The sequence below is a fragment of the Schistocerca cancellata genome, chromosome 6, assembly GCF_023864275.1.
Source record: "Schistocerca cancellata isolate TAMUIC-IGC-003103 chromosome 6, iqSchCanc2.1, whole genome shotgun sequence".
NCBI lineage: Eukaryota > Metazoa > Arthropoda > Insecta > Orthoptera > Acrididae > Schistocerca > Schistocerca cancellata.
In genome coordinates, this window is record NC_064631.1 from 7912990 (window position 1) to 7932628 (window position 19639).

The following is a 19639-nucleotide window of genomic DNA, read 5'->3' on the forward strand; positions in this document are numbered from 1 at the left end:
CAGGCGGCGGCGGCGGTGGCGGCGCGTCGCCATGGGGCAAAATGGAAGGCAGCGTCGGTAACACCTGGGGCTGAGGCGAGCCAGTAGATGGGTCCCCAGGGCGCTGACCGGACGGCACCGTCGCTGAAAGCAGACGGGGAGTGGCATATCCCGTGCGACGACAGAGGCGCAGCTGATTGAGATGCCGACGCACCTCACCAGAGGCCCCCAAAACCAGATACATAGCGCGGGTGAGGCAGAGAAGAATGCGCCCTTCGAGCCAACGCCGTGAACCTCGATAGTTGCGGTAGTAGACAACGTCGCCTGGGGCAAAAGCAGGTGTCTGCCGCTGCACAGGAACCTGATGCGGCGGATGTAGCAAAGACATCAAGGTGCGATGAGGGCGACCGTGAAGCAACTCAGCCGGGGAGCGACCATCTCGAGGCTGAGAGCGATACAAGGACAAAAAGAGCAATAACGCGTCCTCCCGAGAATGCGACTCTTTCAGCTTCAACATCTGTGACTTGAAAGTCCTGACCAAACGTTCAGCGGCACCGTTTGACTGTGGCGAAAACGGCGCGGACGTCAGATGTTGAATACCATCGGCCTTGCAGAATGACTGAAATTCGGCGGACATGAGTTGTGGGCCATTGTCGGAAACAATAGTCTGTGGAAGACCTTCAATGCAAAAGATAGCGGATAACGCTTGGATGGTGGCAGATGACGTCGTGGAAGACATCCAGACAACAAAAGGAAAATTACTGAATGAATCTACCACAAGCAACCATCGAGAATTCCAGAATGGACCAGCAAAATCGACGTGTAAGCGTTGCCAAGGGGAAGTGGCTTTTGGCCATGCAAAGAATTTCCGCGGTGGTGCTGATTGTTGTTCGGCACACACCATGCAAGAAGAGCACATATTCGTAATCGCGGCATCGATTCCGAACCAAGTACAGTGCTGACGAGCAAGTTGTTTCGTTCTCACTATATCCCAATGTCCTTGGTGGAGAAGCCGTAAGATAGAGGACTGTAACGAACGTGGTACCACGACCCTGGACTGATCATTATCATTTGCAACAGCAAAACACCACGTCGCAAAAAAAGGCTCTCCTTGTGAGCAAAAAATCGGCGAACCAACGGATCTCCGATCCGTGACTGTGGCAAGGGCCATTGCGTAGCAACAAAACGCAGAACGGTAGCAAGGACAGGGTCGGCAGCTGTGGCTGTAGCTACACGACGAAAATCAATCGGAAATGATTCTACCACGTCATCGGTTTCCGAATCAATGAACATGCAAGCAAGTTCGGAGGAATCGAATGCTCTATCCTCAGCAACAGGCAAACGGGATAACGCATCGGCGTTTCCGTGCTTAGCAGTGGACCGAAACACGATATCGTAGCGGTACTGCGAGAGGAAAATAGACCAGCGAATGAATTTCTGCGCTGTACGTGGAGGTACAGGCGTGGTCGTATGAAAAAGCGATGTCAAAGGTTTGTAGTCTGTGATGATGGTAAAGTGACGACCATACAAGAAATCATGAAACTTTGTAACACCAAATACGAGAGCCAATGCTTCTTTCTCGATCTGTGAATAATTTCTTTGCGCAGACGAGAGCAATTTGGACGCAAAGGCACTAGGGCGATCGTGCGAACCATCTTTGTGAGCACCGATCCCGAAATCCGATGCATCCACCATCAACAAAAGGGGCTTCCGGGGATCGAATGGCGTAAGGCAAGTATTGTAAAGCAACGCCGACTTCAACTGGCGAAAGGCGCGTTCGCATTCCGTCGTCCAAACGAACGGAACACCTTTACGGCGTAAGCGATGAAGCGGAGCTGAAATGGAAGAGGTGTGTGGGATATATTTATTATAGTAATTTATTTTTCCCAGCACACTCTGTAGCTGCTTCAAATTCTGCGGGAAGGCAAGTCTTGTATGGCACGGAGGTGTTCTGGACTGGGATGTATGCCTTGGGCATTGAGTACATGTCCCAGATAGGGTAAGTCACGAGCAAAAAACACACATTTGTCCTTCCGCAAGCGAATACCATTTTGTCGCAAGACCTGAAATAATGTTCGGAGATTGTCTAAATGTTCGTCTTCCGTCTTCCCGGAGATCACAATATCGTCCAGATAGTTCGCTGCAGTAGGGACCGATGCACAAACAGTTTGTAGATATTGATGAAACAATGCAGGGGCGGATGCACATCCGAATGGCAGTCGTTTGAATCGGTACAAACCAAGATGCGTGTTAACCACCAAAACGCGCTGGGATTCTTCGTCCACCGGTATTTGCAAGTACGCATCTGCTAGGTCCAACTTCGAAAAATATTTACCCGGGCACAGTTTGTCAAAAAGATCTTCCGGGCGGGGTAAAGGAAAATTTGCATTCACTAGTTGTGGATTCACTGTTGCCTTGAAGTCCACACAAACTCTAAATTTTCCGGAAGGTTTTGGCAAAATTACTGAGGGTGATGCCCAGAGAGAAGCTGCACACGTTCAATTACACCTTGTGATTCCAAATCGTGTAACGTTTTTTGCGACCTCATCACTCAATGCGTTGGGAACATTGCGCGCTCTGAAAAAATTCGGTTGCGCGTTTACTTTCAGTTCCAAATGTGCTTTATAGTTCTTAGCGCAACCAAGGCCCGGTGCAAAAATGTCTGCAAATTCTTCACAGAGACGAGAAACACTGTCTGAAGGCACAGTCTGGTTCACTGATAGGACCTGATTGACTATAGATAAGTTAAACAACTGAAATAAATCGAAACCAAACAAGTTCACTGCAGCAGAAGAACGAAGGACGTAAAATGACACAAGTTTTGTTTGTCCCTTGTATGTTGCAAGAAGGCTGCACTGTCCTAACACAGGGAGATCGTGACCTAAATAGGTACTTAACTGAACATTTGCAGCACGCAACAGAGGTGTGCCCAGCAGTTTGTAAGTGTCTTGATTGAGCAGTGAAACTGCAGCCCCAGTATCGAGCTGGAATGGTATCACTTTGCCGTTAATGTCCAAGTCCACAAAAAGTTTATTGTCCTGCTGACGACAAGAGCGACTGTCTCGTGCAGCGTGAACTGACACTGATACAAAATCACTTGCGACTTGACAGGAGTGGCGACGACGTCGACGCACACTATTTGTGGGACGAACACAGTCACCGTTAGAGAGAGTGGCACTGGGCAGAGTGGAATGAACTACATGAATTTCCATGGGTGAAGTGTCGCGAGCCTGAGGATCCTTGGTTCGATTCCAATTCCGGCGTGAAGCAAAGGGCCTGGAATAGTTTTGAGCTTCCGATTTGAGCTTTTTCTGGCAAACACTTTGAACATGTCCTTTTTTATTACAGAAAAAGCAAATAGCTTGGCGTGACGGGAAATTCTCACGCGAATGTCTAGTAGCACATCGCGGGCATGATTTTAGCACTGCATTTGCTTGCCAGCGTGGTAGACGTGGCTGAGAGCATGGCGGCTTTGGCGCGGCAGAGCGCGAGGACTGTTTACTGTTCCGTGCAGCTCGCCCGGCGGGCCGGTTTACTTGACACACGGGTGGCGAAGTTTCAAATGATTCCTGAGCAAAGTCAAGTGTGTCCTGCCGATCCAATATATCCATCACTTGTTGAAGGGAAGGACTGACTAGTTTCAAAACAGCCACACAAGACTGTTCTGATGATTACCATCAAAACTGGGCAGCGTGAGTCGTCCGATCATGGTACTGTGCATCCAGTAGATACACTGATGACCGAGAAATAATATTTTATTAACTTCAGATAAACCTTACGTCATTAGCAGTGCGAGGCACACATGCACCTCTCCAGAAATCCAGTACACAGCTCGTGGTGTAGACGTTATCTTTGCTGCCTGTAGATCACTGGGTCTTGGGTTCGATTCCAGTCCAGGTTGGGCATTTTCTCCGCACACATCATTCGGTGAAATGGTGAGACTGGAAAGTGGAAAGATTGTGAATTTTTGCAGGCACCGACAACTGCACTGTTGAGTGCCCCACAAACCAAAATCATCATCATGATGTGACGTGGGTAGACAGAAAGCTGATTGCCTCACTGTAGGTTACATCAGTGCTCTGTGTTGTGACACAAAAGCGTCCTGCAGTTGTGGGCGCCTCCATGTAGGTGACGTAGCCCTGACGATTTCCACTGTGGAGGCGCAACAAGACTGCTGTGTGTAGGAAATTGTCGACTGCCCTCTGGCAAGAGTTGGACAGCTACAGGCAGGGACAGCTGGACAGTGGCAGTAAGTCCTGTAAGGTGGCTGAGTGCCAGTGGTGGGTGGCTCGACCCAGTCTCGACCCATGGCTGCAGCTTGCGCTGCTCAGTTCTGTCTGACATGACCCTGGCATGATCGGCGCCAGGTGCCTCTGCCTCGAAATCTGCGACTATTTGTACGGCTCTGAGGCGCATTCCTCACACTAAAATCCCACAGAGAGTCAAGTGGGTCCTAACAAGTGTATTTCCTCCTTACATACACTACTGGCCATTAAAATTGCTACACCACGAAGATGACGTACTACAGACGCGAAATTTAACCGACAGGAAGAAGATGCTGTAATATGCAAATGATTAGCTTCTCAGAGAATTCACACAAGGTTGGCGCCGGTGGCGACATCTACAACGCTCTGACATGAGGAAAGTTTCCAACCGATTTCTCAAACACAAACAGCATTTGACCGGCGTTGCCTGATGAAACGTTGTTGTGATGCCACGTGTAGGGAGGATAAATGCGTACCATGACGTTTCCGACTTTGATAAAGGTCGCATTGTAGCCTATCCCGATTGCGGTTCATCGTATCGCGACATTGCTGCTCGCGTTGGTCGAGATCCAATTACTGTTAGCAGAATATGGAACAGATGCGTACAGGAGGGTAATACGGAACGCCGTGCTGGATCCCAACGGCCTCGTATCACTAGCAGTCGAGATGACAGGCACCTTATCCGCATGTCTGTAACGGATCGTGCAGCCACGTCTCGATCAGTGAGTCAACAGATGGGGACGTTTGCAAGACAACAACCATCTGCACGAACGGTTCGACGACGTTTGCCGCAGCATGGACTATCAGCTCGAAGACCACGGCTGCGGTTACCCTTGGCGCTGCATCACAGACAGGAGCACCTGCGATGGTGTACTCAACGAGGAACCTGGGTGCACGAATGGCAAAACCTAATTTTTTCAGTTGAATCCAGGTTCTGTTTACAGCGTCATGATGATCGCATCCGTGTTTGGCGACATCGCGGTGAACGCATATTGGAAGCGTGTATTCGTCATCGCCATACTGGCGTATCACTCGGCGTGATGGTATGAGGTGCCATTGGTTACACGTCTCGGTCACCTCTTGTTCGCATTGACCGCACTTTGAACAGTGGACGTTACATTTCAGATGTGTTACGACCTGTGGCTCTACCCTTCATTCGATCCCTGCGAAACCCTATATTTCAGCAGGATAAAGCATGACCGCATGTTGCAGGTCCTGTACGGGCCTTTCTAGATACAGAAAATCTTCGACTGCTGCCCTGGCCAGCACATTCTCCAGGTCTCTCATCAACTGAAAACGTCTGGTCAATGGCGACGGAGCAACTTGCTGGTCACAGGACTCTTGATAAACTGTGGTATCGTGTAGAAGATGCATGGGCAGCTGTACCTGCACACGCCATCCAAGCTCTGTTTGACTCAATGCCCAGGAGTATCACGGCCGTTATTACGACCAGAGGTGGTTGTTCTGGGTACTGATGCCTCAGAATCTATGCACCCAAATTGCGAGAAAATGTAATCACATGTTAGTTCTAGTATAATATATTTGTCCAAGGAATACCCGTTTATCATCTTCATTTCTTCTTGGTGTAGCAATTTTAATGGCCAGTAGCGTATTATTCCACTTCTACCAAAACTACATTATCCCACCCGCAGGGAAGATGTGGCGTTTGGGACTTGCTTACAACTGTTTCTCCACCATGAGCGCTACGACTTTTATACAAAGCTGTCAACTCGTACATTTACTACAGTGTGGGGTAAATAACAGTGGCCCAGAGCAGTGTTCCAGGGTGCAAGGATACACAGCAGAGGAAAGGAAATACACTACTAACATGACTATAGCAGATGCTGAAAGCGACCACCATTCATCTCTTTGACTTTCGGGCATTGGTCAGCAAGCTGCTGAAGGTAGATTGAAGTTGGACTGCTGGAATTGCTGCAGTCTCATCCGAATGTTCTGCTGAAATTCTTAAAAACTATGAGGATTGCTGCGATACACCTTAGGCTTGAGATCTCCCCATACAATATAATCTCACACTGACAGACCAGATGACCTGGGTGGCCATCTAGGGCCACGACCAGACTGATCTACGCTAACAGTTCTGTCAGGCATGTAGATTGAGTAAATGTGCTCCATTGTTCAACCCACTGCATGGGCAGTTGCTCTATCCTGTTGGAAGTGACTATAGGTCTTTTCCTCCTCTGTTAATGTTGTGTTTATATCCACAGCTTCACGTCCAATTGTATCCACTCGTCCAGGCCACTTGTAATTGCGCCTCCCTGTATATTAAATGTTTATGGCTACCTTCTGTACTCTTCACTTTACAAATTCACTCTCCATCTCTTGCTCTTGAGATTCAAGTCTCCGGAACCCGGATTACTCCTGGATTAAAGTCCTGTGCAGCTCGTCATCTCATATAAACAAAAGCCATGCAGAGCAATTAGAGCCGCCATGGTGCTAGATACTATGACACTCAAGGTCATACCTGCTCTTCGTCTGCTATCCCGATACTGTTCCATGGGCTCCGTTACCTGCACCTCACTGATTCGCTTCTTGTGTGCACCTATCATCTGACTTACCCAAGAGAATACTGTTGGTTCCCATCTAGCATTCAAGTAAGTAAGGTTGTGCTTAGGCAGCGTCTCCAAGGGTTCATCTAGCCAGTGCAGTTGCAGGTGTGTGATATTTTTCAGAGTACCTCCTGTCATCGTGGCTGGTAAATAGAAAGTTGTCGTCGTAATATCGCACGTAGTTCTGTTTAACAAGAACCGATTGCCTCTTAATTGTAAGCCTCCGTCTTCCATGAGATTCCATTGATCATAGCAACTTGCATCAGTACTATGTTGTAACTCATGGACAGCGCCCAATGTAGCACTGCTTGCTGAAAGTACAATTTTGTTTATATCACTTGGTATGGACACCTTCTGTCTTTCCCCTGAACAGCGGCATGGCACAAGTACTCCATGTCAGCTGAATCTCATGAGTAGGATATGTATTACCCTTCCCACTCTGCGACCTCTGCAGTACTCCTTCAGTCATGCCAATCCCTATCTTCCACTATTAGTAACATTTCGCCCTCTTAAATTTGCAAAAGCTTCACCACTATTTCCAGCAACACTGGATAGGTGTGTAACACTCGATCAATGTGTGCTTGTTCGTCACCAGTATCTTGACAGATATGTACAACTGTGCCTCATCTGTTTTCACTTCCGTTATTGCCCCCATGGTAATAGAAAGGCAGATTCTGACTGTTAGGCTCTGCTACTAACTGTAGTCTGGGTGGTACTTCACCCCACCCTTTCAGGAATTGCCTCTGTGATACTGGGACTCAGTTTCCCATGTAATGCCTGATGAATGGCTTCTTTCAAGTATGTCAGCTCGACTCTTGCATCTCAGATACTGTACCCTAGTGACCAACAGCTTTGTTAATGTTATTCTTGTATGCAATACTAACATTCGTGCTTGAACTGCCTCTAATCCTAGATTAGAGTGTTTGCATACTCAGTTACAACCTCCTTATCTCATTCCTTAGCTACGATACACTAAATACCAAACTTAATTTTCATTTGTGGCTACATAATATCGCTTCCTGCTGCCTGAAAAACATAAATCTTCCATCCAGGTGACGATTCTGCAGCGCCCCTAGTCCACCCCAGGTGAAGAGGTACAGCACCGCCAAATTACCATCCTTCCATCCTTCCTTGCTTCATCTCCTCTCTCCTCAGATGCCTGCTGTTTCCGACCAGAATCATTCATACAATTACAACACATAAATACACGATCTCATCCATAACTATTCTAATAATCTAGTGCTATGCCTGCATGTAACATGGTACCGGTGCACACGGCAGAAAACGGGAGAAATAAGCTAAGGATGCAAGGTAGGAAGACCACCTGCAAACGAATCTCAAACCCACTCTAGATTCGAGAAACAGGGCTGACTGAACGGCAGATCTGACACAGCAAGAGGAAGCCAGTAGCAATCTATGCACCAAAGAAATGCTATGAACGTTCGACACAATGCTCTGAACAGGTCAAGTACGGGCCACTATCCCAACTGAGACCACAGAGGAGAACCGACACCGAAACAAAGTCGTCGACGAGGAGTTAGGAGTGCGGCAGAGACAGTGACGAACGCCTTCAGGCGAAGTGCGCAACTGACTGAGCACTCGAGCTGCGGCGGTACTTACGCCGGCCGGCCGCGACGGACACTGCTGACCGGTGCACGCGTGGCGAGGCGGCGGGGCACTCACTAGGCGAGAGCGCAGCGCGGCAGCGGCGCTGCCCTCCACCGTTCAGCGAGATGCATTTGCTCTGGCGGGCATTCAACTTCCGTGCAGCCCTATACAAGATCTATAACATACGAAAGAAAATAACCAAAATTCCAAGAATTATAACAAAAAACATATTAACTACACTGAACAGCCAAAGAAATTGGTACATCTCTCTAATATCGTGTAGAGCCCCCGCGAGCATTCAGAAGTGCCGCTGCACCACGTGACATGGACTCGACTAATATTTCAAGTAGTGCTGTAGGGAATTGACACCACGAATCCCGCAGGGCTGTCCATAAACCCGTAAGAGTACGAGTGGGTGGCGATCTCTTCTGAGCAGCACATTGCAAAGCATCCCAGATATGCTCAATAATGTTCGTGCTTGGAGAGTTTGGCGGGCGGCGGAAGTGTTTGAGCTCAGAACAGTGTTCCCGGAGCCACTCTGTAACAATTATGGGCGTATGGGGCGTCGCATTGTCTTGCTGGAATTGTCCAAGTCAGTCGGAATGCACAATGGACATAAATGGATACATGTAATCAGACAGGATGATGACGTATGTGACACCTGTATCAAGAGTCCCATATCACTCCAACAGCACCCCCCGCCCCTCTCACACAATTACAGAACCTCTACCAGCTTTAACAGTCCCCCTGCTGACATGCAGGATCCATGGATTCATGAGGTTGTCTCCATGCCCGTACCCGTCCATCCTCTCTATACAATTTGAAACGAGACTCGTTTGACCAGGCAACATGTTTCCAGTCGTCAACAGTCCAATGTCGGTGTTGACGGGCACAGGCGAGGCGTAAAGCTTTGTGTCGTGTAGTCTCCAAGTGCTCTGAAAGCCCATATCGATGATGTTTCGTTGAATGGTTCGCACGCTGACACATGTCGATGGGCCAGCATTGAAATTTGCAACTATTTGCGGAAGGTTACACTTCTGTCACTTTGAATGATTCTCTTCAGTCGTCGTTGGTCCCGTTATTGAGGGATCTTTTTACAGCCGCAGCGATTTGATGTTTTACCAGATTCCTGATATTCACGGTAGATTCGTGAAATGGTCGTATGGAAAAACCCCACTTCATCGCTACTTGTAGATGCTGTGTCCAGTCGCTCGTGCTATGACTATAACACCACGTTCAGACTCACCAAAAAGTGCGCCAGAGACTTGTCTTGTACAGGCGTTGCCGACCGAAGCGCCGTTTCTGCTTTTTTACATATATCTGCATTTGAATAAGCATGCCTGTACCAGTTTCTTTGGCGCTTCAGAGTATATCCTCAACATAAATGTACACATCATATGAGGTGTGTGGATCTCTTCTACCCGTCTTTCATTCTGCTGCTCTTTCTTTCTCGCTTTCACCTTGGTTCCACTGATATTCTACTTGGAATTCCATCTGGTGCACCTCTGATCAGTTCGTAAACGAAATGGCTCTGAGCACTATGGGACTTAACTTCTGTGGTCATCAGTCCCCTAGAACTTAGAACTACTTAAACCTAACTAACCTAAGGACATCACACACATCAATGCCCGAGGCAGGATTCGAACCTGCGACCCTAGCAGTCGCGCGGTTCCGGACTGAGCGCCTAGAACCGCTAGACCACCGCGGCCGGCAGTTCGTAAACGGTTGACATGTACAACTGTTGACCTCGCTGGAAACTGCAACTGGTGATCTGGTTTCTCTCACTTGGTACAATTTCTGGCACCATATCGGGAACTTCTTTGTCTTTTATTTGGCAGTTTACGGACTAAACAACATTATCCTCTGGGCCACTATGTATTTCCTGCCTCTTCGAGCTTTTCCAGTGCCTCAGTATTTACTTGCTGGACCCTCTCTCAAACCTCTCTCGCTGTTCTCGGGAATTCTCAGGCCAGTTCTCCATTCCTGCTTCCTTTCTGCTACATCATATCCAATAGTTATGGCATCTCCCTACCATACACTACCCCAAATGTTGATAAACCTGTGGTAGAACGCAGTTTTGAATTATTTGCATTACTGGAATAGATAAACGTGTGCGCCCGTCTGTAGTGTGGGAGTTTACTTAATAACTAAGTGTCCGTCCGATTATCCGATAAACTCACTCTGTCCTTCCGTTTGACGGAGGCTGAAGTGCACTAGTTCTTAATGTCTTCACCTTCAACCATCAACACAACTACTTCATCAGATCTGCACGAAATTCATTTTTGATTAATTATTATTGTTTCTGGAACTCCAGACTTCAGTACCCAACACTTCTGTATTTGTGACTGCCTCCAAGTCTGACATAGGCACCAGCTCATTGTAATAAGTAATATGATCTATGATGGTTAACAGAAGACTATTTGCTGTTGGCATTCGGTTGAATGGTCCTAACACATGCATCTCAGTTTCTGGAGTCCTCTGCGGTAATAGTTATTTGTGACTGGTTTGTACAATGTGCACTCTGTACTGATTGATATTCTTCCGTACTCTGCACCAATACTTCTCCGCCATCCTCTGATTCCTAGTTCTGTAACCTCCATGGCCAGACAACACATGATCATCCAGCCGGCCGGAGTGGCCGTGCGGTTCTAGGCACTACAGTCTGGAGCCGAGCGACCGCTACGGTGGCAGGTTCGAATGCTGCCTCGGGCATGGATGTGTGTGATGTCCTTAGGTTAGTTAGGTTTAATTAGTTGTAAGTTCTAGGCGACTGATGACCTCAGAAGTTAAGTCGCATAGTGCTCAGAGCCATTTGAACCATTTGAACCATGATCATCCATTTCCCTCAGTACCTCATCCCTCAGCTCTGCTGACACGTCCACTGGTGATCTTAAATTCGTCTCCCTACACAACAATCCGTGACACAGGCTAAACTGCTGCTTATTGCTGTCCTGCTTACACTCTCCATCGGCGTTTTGCGCTGCTTGCCACCCAGGATGGTATTTATTCCTGCTTATCCTGTCTGTATTTCTGTGCCTCTTTTCTGGTCTGTGGAATACTTCGTACTCAAATTCATTGGGCTTTAATGCTCATCTTGTCGGTTTACTGGATGGGTCCTTCAAACCTAATAGCCATTTAGAAGCAACATGGTCTGTCATTACTTTAAACTTCCTTCTGTACAGGTAACGGCAAAGTCAGGTTACCAGATACACCAGTCTAAGCATCTATCTCTGCTTTGAATGGTTGGTTGGTTTAAAAGAGGGGAGAATGGACCAAACTACGAGGTCATCGGTACCTTGTTCCTGATAAAACAATGCCACAAGTGTGAGAATAAAACGGACGAGACAAATAACACAAAACGGAAAGAAAGGAAAAACCACAAGAACGAAGGAAAGGCAACGAACACTAAAGGAACAAAAGAGGACAAGAACACAATAGAGAGACGCTAGAAACAGGAGAGAGTGAAACAAGAAAGCAGATTACAGTGGCTGGTCGACCACGAGAATAGAAAGGAAAAGCCAGGCACTCTGCAACACGTTAAAACCTCCACCCTAAAAGCACTAGGGTGGAGGACACGGAGGGACAAAGGACATGCGCTAAAACCTACATAGAAGTATAAAACCCACTCTCACGGATAAAACGTAAAACTGAAGCTGCTGTTGAGGCATTTCCCCAACACCGAAGGCAGGGTGATGGGAAAGTTAAAAGTACACCGCAGAGCGGCTAAAAGTGGGCAGTCCAGCAAGAGATGGACGACTGTCATTTTTGAGCCACAGCGACACAGAGGTGGGTCCCCGCGACGGAGTAGGTAACCACGTGTTAGCCATATATGGCCAATGCGGAGCCGGCGGAGGACAACTGATTCCGTGCGAGAGGACCGCATGGAAGACTTCCACACCTTCGTAGTCTCCTCAATGACACGCAGTTTGTTGTGCGTACTGTTATGCCATTCTGTCTCCCAAAGCCGGAAAATCCTGCGGCGTAAGACAGAACGCAAGTCAGTTTTGGAGATGCCCATCGCCAGAAGTGGTTTCCGCGTCGCCTGTTTGGCCAGCCTGTCTGCAAGTTCGTTCCGACATGTGGGGTCCACACAAATATCACGGAACGGCAGAACTATTCCAGAGAATAGATGGACTCCCGAATGGACGCTACCAGAGGGTGGTGAGGGTAGCACTGGTCGATAGCTTGTGGGCTGCTCAGTGAGTCAGTACACAGGAGAAATGACTCGCCAGGGCATGAGTGGATGTACTCAAGAGCACGAGGTATGGCCGTCAGCTGTGCAGTGAAAACACTGCAGCCAACTGGCTAGGAGTGCTGCTCAATAAGTCCTCCTTGAACATACGCGGTGTAAACCACGTCAGAGCCCCGGAACATATCAGGAATAGAGAGGAAGCGACAGCAGAGAGCAGCTCGGTTAACGGAGTCCTTAGGGCCATCCAAAAGGTCGAGACGAAGCTGCGGCCGACGAATACACCATGGAGACGTACGTGAACGGACCGCAAGTAGAGGTGGTAAAGGAAAGGACTACAGTTCGGAGAGAAGGGACCGCACGCGAACCGCAATCGCTAGCCCCGACCTGGGCCGCCGATGCGGGAGATAGACTGCCGCGTGCGGGAAAAGGAGACGGTTATTCGGTTGTTCAGGAGAGCTACGAATGTGTGAAACGTAACTGGCGAGCAGTAGTGCACGTCTGATCTTCAATGGACGGACACCAGCCTCCACCAGTACGCTTGTCACCGGGCTCGTTCTAGAAGCTCCTGTCGTTGATCGAACTCCGAGTGGTACAATGGGTCGAGCAAACGCAATGCTGAGGGCGCTGACGAACCATAAATCACACTCCTATGGTCAAGACTGGATTGAACAAGGGCTCTGTAGAGCTGCAGCAGCGTGGAGCGATCTGCACCCCAGTTGGTGTTGCTCAGGCAATGTAGAGCATTGAGATGCTGCCAGCACTTCCGTTTAAGCTGACGAACATGAGGAAGTCAAGTCAATCGAGCGTCGAAAACCAGACCTAAGAATCGATATGTCTCCACTGCAATGAGTAATTAAGGTAAAGTTCTGGTTCCGGATGAACGGTACGACGTCGACTGAAATGCATGACACACGTCTTGATGGCCCAAGACTTCGCCTTGTGGATGGCTCCCTGTAGGTGGCGCTCAGCAACACCAGTACTGGAGCAGCAGTACGAAATGCAGAAGTCGTCTGCATACAGAGAAGGTGAGACAAAGGACCTGACAGTTGCTGCTAGACTGCTAATGGCCACTAAAAATAGAGAGACGCTCAATACAGAACCCAGCGAGACTCCATTCTCCTGGATGTGGATGGAACCTGGAGACGGAAAGTAGGAGCGACCAGAAATTTTGGATATAAATCGGGAGCGGGTCCTGAAGACCCCACACATGCAATATGGCAAGGATATGATGTCGCCAGGTCGTGTCGTATGCTTTACGTATGTCAAAAAAGACGGCAACCAGGTGTTGGCGTATGGAGAAGGCTGTTCGGATGGCAGACTCGAGGGACACAAGATTATCAGTGGTAGAGCGACCCTGGCGGAAGCCAGCAGTGGAACAAGGTGAGCGTCGCCCCAAAGTAAATCACCTCAAAGTAGGCCACCCCAAGCACTGTTACCCAATATGGCGGCCATGAGGCAAGTAGGTGACGTCAGCTGATGATGCGATTGACGTCATTCAAGATGGCTGGAAGATAGGGCAGTTGGACTACCTCCACTAACCTAAGTCACATCATCCTAGCAACTGGCCGGAAGTTTTGTAGGGAGATAGGTCGATTGGGCTACCTCTACTAACCTAAGTCACCTCTTCCTAGGAACTGGACGTAAGTCTTTATTTAAACAATTTCAAGCAGTACCACCATCAATTGTGTTAGCCATCCTCTTCGAAAATTTTGCTAAGCGGAGTTGGTATGGTTTCGCCCCCACTAGAGGCTGCTCATTTAATTCGAGTATAATTTCTGTCTACACTTAAATTAATATGCGTGACCTATTTCGGCCAATAGCATAGATGAATTTAACAGTTATGTAGCAAAGTGAAGTAGAACTTAGCTGTTCTAAATATTTCCCCTTTTAATTATAACGATAACGCTACATGTGTATCGCGTTACTTAACAATGTTACCTATAGAAAATTTTCTCATCTAACGTACATCGTAGACTATATTTTAGTATACTTGACCTATGTCGGTCAATAGCACGTTAGCGTGATGAAGCAGACGTTGTACCCTCCACCACACTTTAATCAATATGCTTGACCTATGTCGATCAATAGTAGTTAAGTGTGATGACAGGGGCGTTGCACGCCCAGTTACACCCTAATTAAACTGTAGATAATGATTAAGGTTTTAAATAAGTGAGACAAGTAAGGTGCTCGCTATTAGTCACGTTTGGTGGGGATACTTTACACAACGACCATATGTGCATAAAGTCTTAAAGGTAATCCTTAAACTTCATATACCCCACCAACTAAATTTCCTACCATTTATTACAATTTGTGTGTAGTTAATACACATAGGGACTTCATCTACATAATGCTTAGTTTGCTTACATTTACGGTTATCAGCTCCAAGCACGTGATATGCAGACAGCCAATGACATACAGCTTTCACTCTCCGTATGCGCACGCGCGCGAGTTGCTATGTGCTCAGTGCAATTCCGCATGCAACGGTCAGTGCCAACGTAGCTGCCGCTGCGTGGTGAAGTGATGCCGGCGCTGGACTTCAGTTAAGTAGTTTTAATTCGACATGGCACCACGGTACTATAGGTTTTAATTTTTAATGTTGACTGTGCCTTACTCTGGCATGTTATAGTAATTTTATGCTCCTGAAGAAGGCTAGATTATTCTAGCAGAAACCTGGGTAAAGACCAGAAAATTTCCGCAACTGAGGCGGATTTTTCAACGTACTAGTCTATCACAGTTGCTGACGGGTCTGCAATATGCTAAAAATTCTTACATTTCCTACGTACATCGAATTATAGATCTCACCTAGTTTATTATGCTGATACAAAACACTCGCCTGGAGGGGAGGCAAATTGGTGTGAAAAAAGGAATCTGCCTGTTCTGGACTGCTGGAGAGAGGAGGGAGGGCACTTTATTTATTTTTTTAACAGTTTATTTAGCTACCCACTTCACCTAATTTATTTATTATGGTGATGCAAATCACTCACCCTAACTTGCTTTGAGTCACTGTATACAGAGTACAAACCTCGAAACTACTCCTATTTAATAACACTGATCTGCTGAGACGCCCGACATGCGAAAATTACAAGTCATTCTACCACTAACTCTGTAAACAGCACATCTGTCAGGCAAATGTATACACAGGAGTTTGCAGTGCCTCACAAGCACCTATCGCTAGCTTAGTTATGAAGCTGAAGTCTCGATTTTACACCCAAGATGTGAGAGGGGGGATAGAGTACATCACATAAATCATAGTTCATTTAGAAGAATATGTCACGTTTCATCACACATGAGATGGAAGTCTTCTGATGCAGGAGAGGTTTACATTTCGGGCAGTCCGGTTGGTAACACTGCACCGACGCGGACTCTTCGAGTATTTGCTGCACTAAATAATTATAAAAAGCGTTGTTATTAAGCTATTTTTAAACGTTTACAGGTGTTATAAATATAACGTAAGTGTTGTTAAATTAGTGGAAGTGTTAGTGAAGCACAGAATAAGATTAAACGGGGTAAGAAGCGTATTTTTCTTCTCGCGCCTGTAGCACGAATCTAGGCCTAATTTCACGGGCGCCAATCGTAAGTAAGCTGTAAATTAAACTTATAAGTAAACGTTTCCAGTTGGTATAAATATAATATAAGTGTTGTTACATTAGTGGAAGTGTTAGTGAAGTGTTAAAGAAGATTAAACGGGGTAAAAAGTTTATTTTCCTTCTCGCGCCTATAGCACGGATTTTAGGCTTAATTTCACGCGCGCGCATCGTAAGTGAACAGTGACTTAAACTTATATATAATCACCAGTTTTTTTTATTCAGTACTCTTTCAATTTATTTATATCTGCCTGAATAGTTTCTAGGGTCCTTTGTTTACGTTTCAGTCAGTACTTAAATCAGTTTATACGATTTCTGTTTTTACCATGAGTGAGAAGTGTGTGACATGCCGTAGGATCGTTGGTTCCGGGGTATGGTGTGATGGGTGCTGTAGTTTCTTTCATTGGGGCGAATGTAGTGGCATGGGAAATGGGGACATAAATGAGGCTCACCAGTGGTATTCTAGGATCTGCAGTAGAGATAGGAAAATACTGGAACAGGAAGGGAAAATTGCAGCTCTTCAAGCTGACCTAGATAAGGCAAAGGAGGATATGGACAGGTTAAAGAGGGAGAAGGGTGAATAGAGTTGGGAAATGGCAACAGGTAATAGGGGGAACAGGCAAACAAGAGGTATTCTAGGATCTGCAGTAGAGATAGGAAAATACTGTAACAGGAAGGGAAAATTGCAGCTCTTCAAGCTGACCTAGATAAGGCAAAGGAGGATATGGACAGGTTAAAGAGGGAGAAGGGTGAATAGAGGTGGCAAATGGCAACAGGTAATAGGGGGAACAGGCAAACGAGAGGTATTCTAGGATCTGCAGTACAGATAGTAAAATACTGGAACAGGAAGGGAAAATTGCAGCTCTTCAAGCTGACCTAGATAAGGCAAAGGAGGATATGGACAGGTTAAAGAGGGAGAAGGGTGAATAGAGGTGGGAAATGGCAACAGGTAATAGGGGGAACAGGCAAAGGAGAGCATCAGACAGCTTCTTCATAAATCTTGAAAATAGATTTGAGCTGTTGCCTCAGTCTGAATCGGATGAGCCTCATGTAGCTGAAGCTGTAGAAAGGGCACAACAAGCTTTCAAGGACTTGAAAAAGGTAGGGAAATTTGTGAAGAGAAAGAAAGTTCTGTTGTTAGGTAGTTCCCATGGTAAGGTGTGGGCCAACTACTGCAGGAAAATGTAGGTCCAGAGTACCAGGTCACAAACTTTTTCAGGCCTAGTGCAGATCTGAGTCAGGTAACAGAGGATGCAGGTTCTCTATACAAGGATTTCACAAAGGAGGATGCCGTGGTTATAGTGGGTGGTCCGGGAAATAGTATTGACAGGGACACTGTATATTCCATATAGAGTAACCAGGTGCAGATAGCATCAGCAACGAGACATAGGAGTGTGGGATTTGTGTTGAGACGCCATGATCGGCCTCATTTGAACTCGTCTGTAGGGAGGGTGAACTTGGAGTTCGAGTGGCTGCTTAGGACGGATATAGGGTCCCATATTGGTTTGATTCCTGTGGATGCTATCGATAGGCGGGACTACACTAGGCGTGGCCTTCACCTCAATAGGAAAGGGAAGGGAAATCTGTCTGGGTTGACTGCAGAAAACTTAATGGGGGACACTGTCACAAGTGGTAAAATACCAGTGGTCACAGGTAACAGAGGGATGCCTTTTTTAGGATAGGGAAGGGGGAAAGAAAACGAGTTTTAAGAGAGATTGGCAGACACACTCAGTTTGAGGAAACAGATGAACAGGAGTCAGATTTTAGCATACAGTCTCCATTTAAACAATTTTTAACAGAAAGAAATCAGAAACTGCCACTTCATCTTCGCCAAAGCAGTTATAATCCCATTAGTATGCAGTATCAGTTTTCTTTATTACACCAGAACATTCCGGGACTCAGAAATAAAGTTGATGAACTACTCATTTGTATCGATGAAATGAATTCATCTAACCAAATTGACATAATCTGCCTCTCTGAACATCAAGTGACCACTGGTATAGATATGTTAGACATTTCAGGATTTAAGCTAGCTTCCTACTTCTGCAGAGTAGATATGGATGGAGGAAGAGTTGCCACATTTATTAAAAACAGCCATAAATTCAAGAACATTGACATTAATAAATTTTGTTTAGAGCAGCATCTAGAAGCATGTGCAACAGAAGTAAAGTTTCATAACAGATCCTATATAATAGTAACTATTTATCGAGCACCTGCAAGAAATTATAATCTATTCATAAATCATCTAGAAGCTCTTTTGGGTTATTTAACAAGAAGAAACAAAGAAATTTTGATAGCTCGTGACTTTAATACAGATTTTCTAATGCAATCTTCCAGTAAACATTTACTGCAGTTAGTAATGTTGTCTTTCATTATAACTCACACTGTAAACTTTCCAACTAGGATCACTAAATCCTCAAGGAAAGCCATTGACAACATTTTTATAGACAAATCAAAGGAACAAAATCATATCATAAAACCTGTAGTAAATGGACTATCAGATCATGACATGCAGCTCCTTGTTTTATATGTAAATTCTACGCTGATTATCAAGACTGCTAAATCTGAGTAAAGGAGAGTAGTCAATCAACCAAAAATTGAGTGTTTTAGAAAACTGCTCAAAGATATGAACTGGAAAGTGCTCATGACATGAACGAAAAATATAACACATTCATGAACAATGTCAGTACTATGTTTGAAAACTGTTTTCCTCCAAAAGTTACTCAAATTAAACAAAAGTCTGTAATAAAACCACGGATCACACAAGGAATAAAGATTTCCTATGATACAAAAAGGAAAATGTATCTGTCGACCAAGAATAGCTCCAATGCTGATGATTTAGCTAAATTCAAGGAATACTATAAAATATTAAAAAACGTGATACAGACATCTAAACAAATGCACTACGAGAAGAAGGTAGCATTGTCAGGGAACAAAATAAAAACAATATGGGATATAGTGAAAGAGGAGACTGGCAGAACCAGAAAGGAACAGGAACAAATAGCACTAAGGGTAGATGACACTTTGGTAACCGATGGGCATAATGTGGCAAATCTATTTAACAAGTACTTTATATCCATTACTGATAGAATGGAATTGTCAGGATCAGTAAATAATGCCCTTGAATATCTGAAACTAGCCTTTACAAATAGCTTCAGGTACATGAATATGTCACTCACTTCACCAAAAGAAATAACTTCCATAATAAAATCTTTAAAAACAAAGCATTCTAGTGGTTACGATGAAATATCAACAAAGTTAATTAAGACATGTTCTTGTGAGATTAGTACAAGTTACTTGTGTAACCAGTCAATTATAACTGGGACATTTCCTGACTGGCTAAAATATGCAGATGTTAAGCCTCTGTTCAAGAAAGGGGATAAAGAGATACCATCAAACTACAGACCGATATCACTTTTGCCAGCATTCTCAAAAATTTTAGAA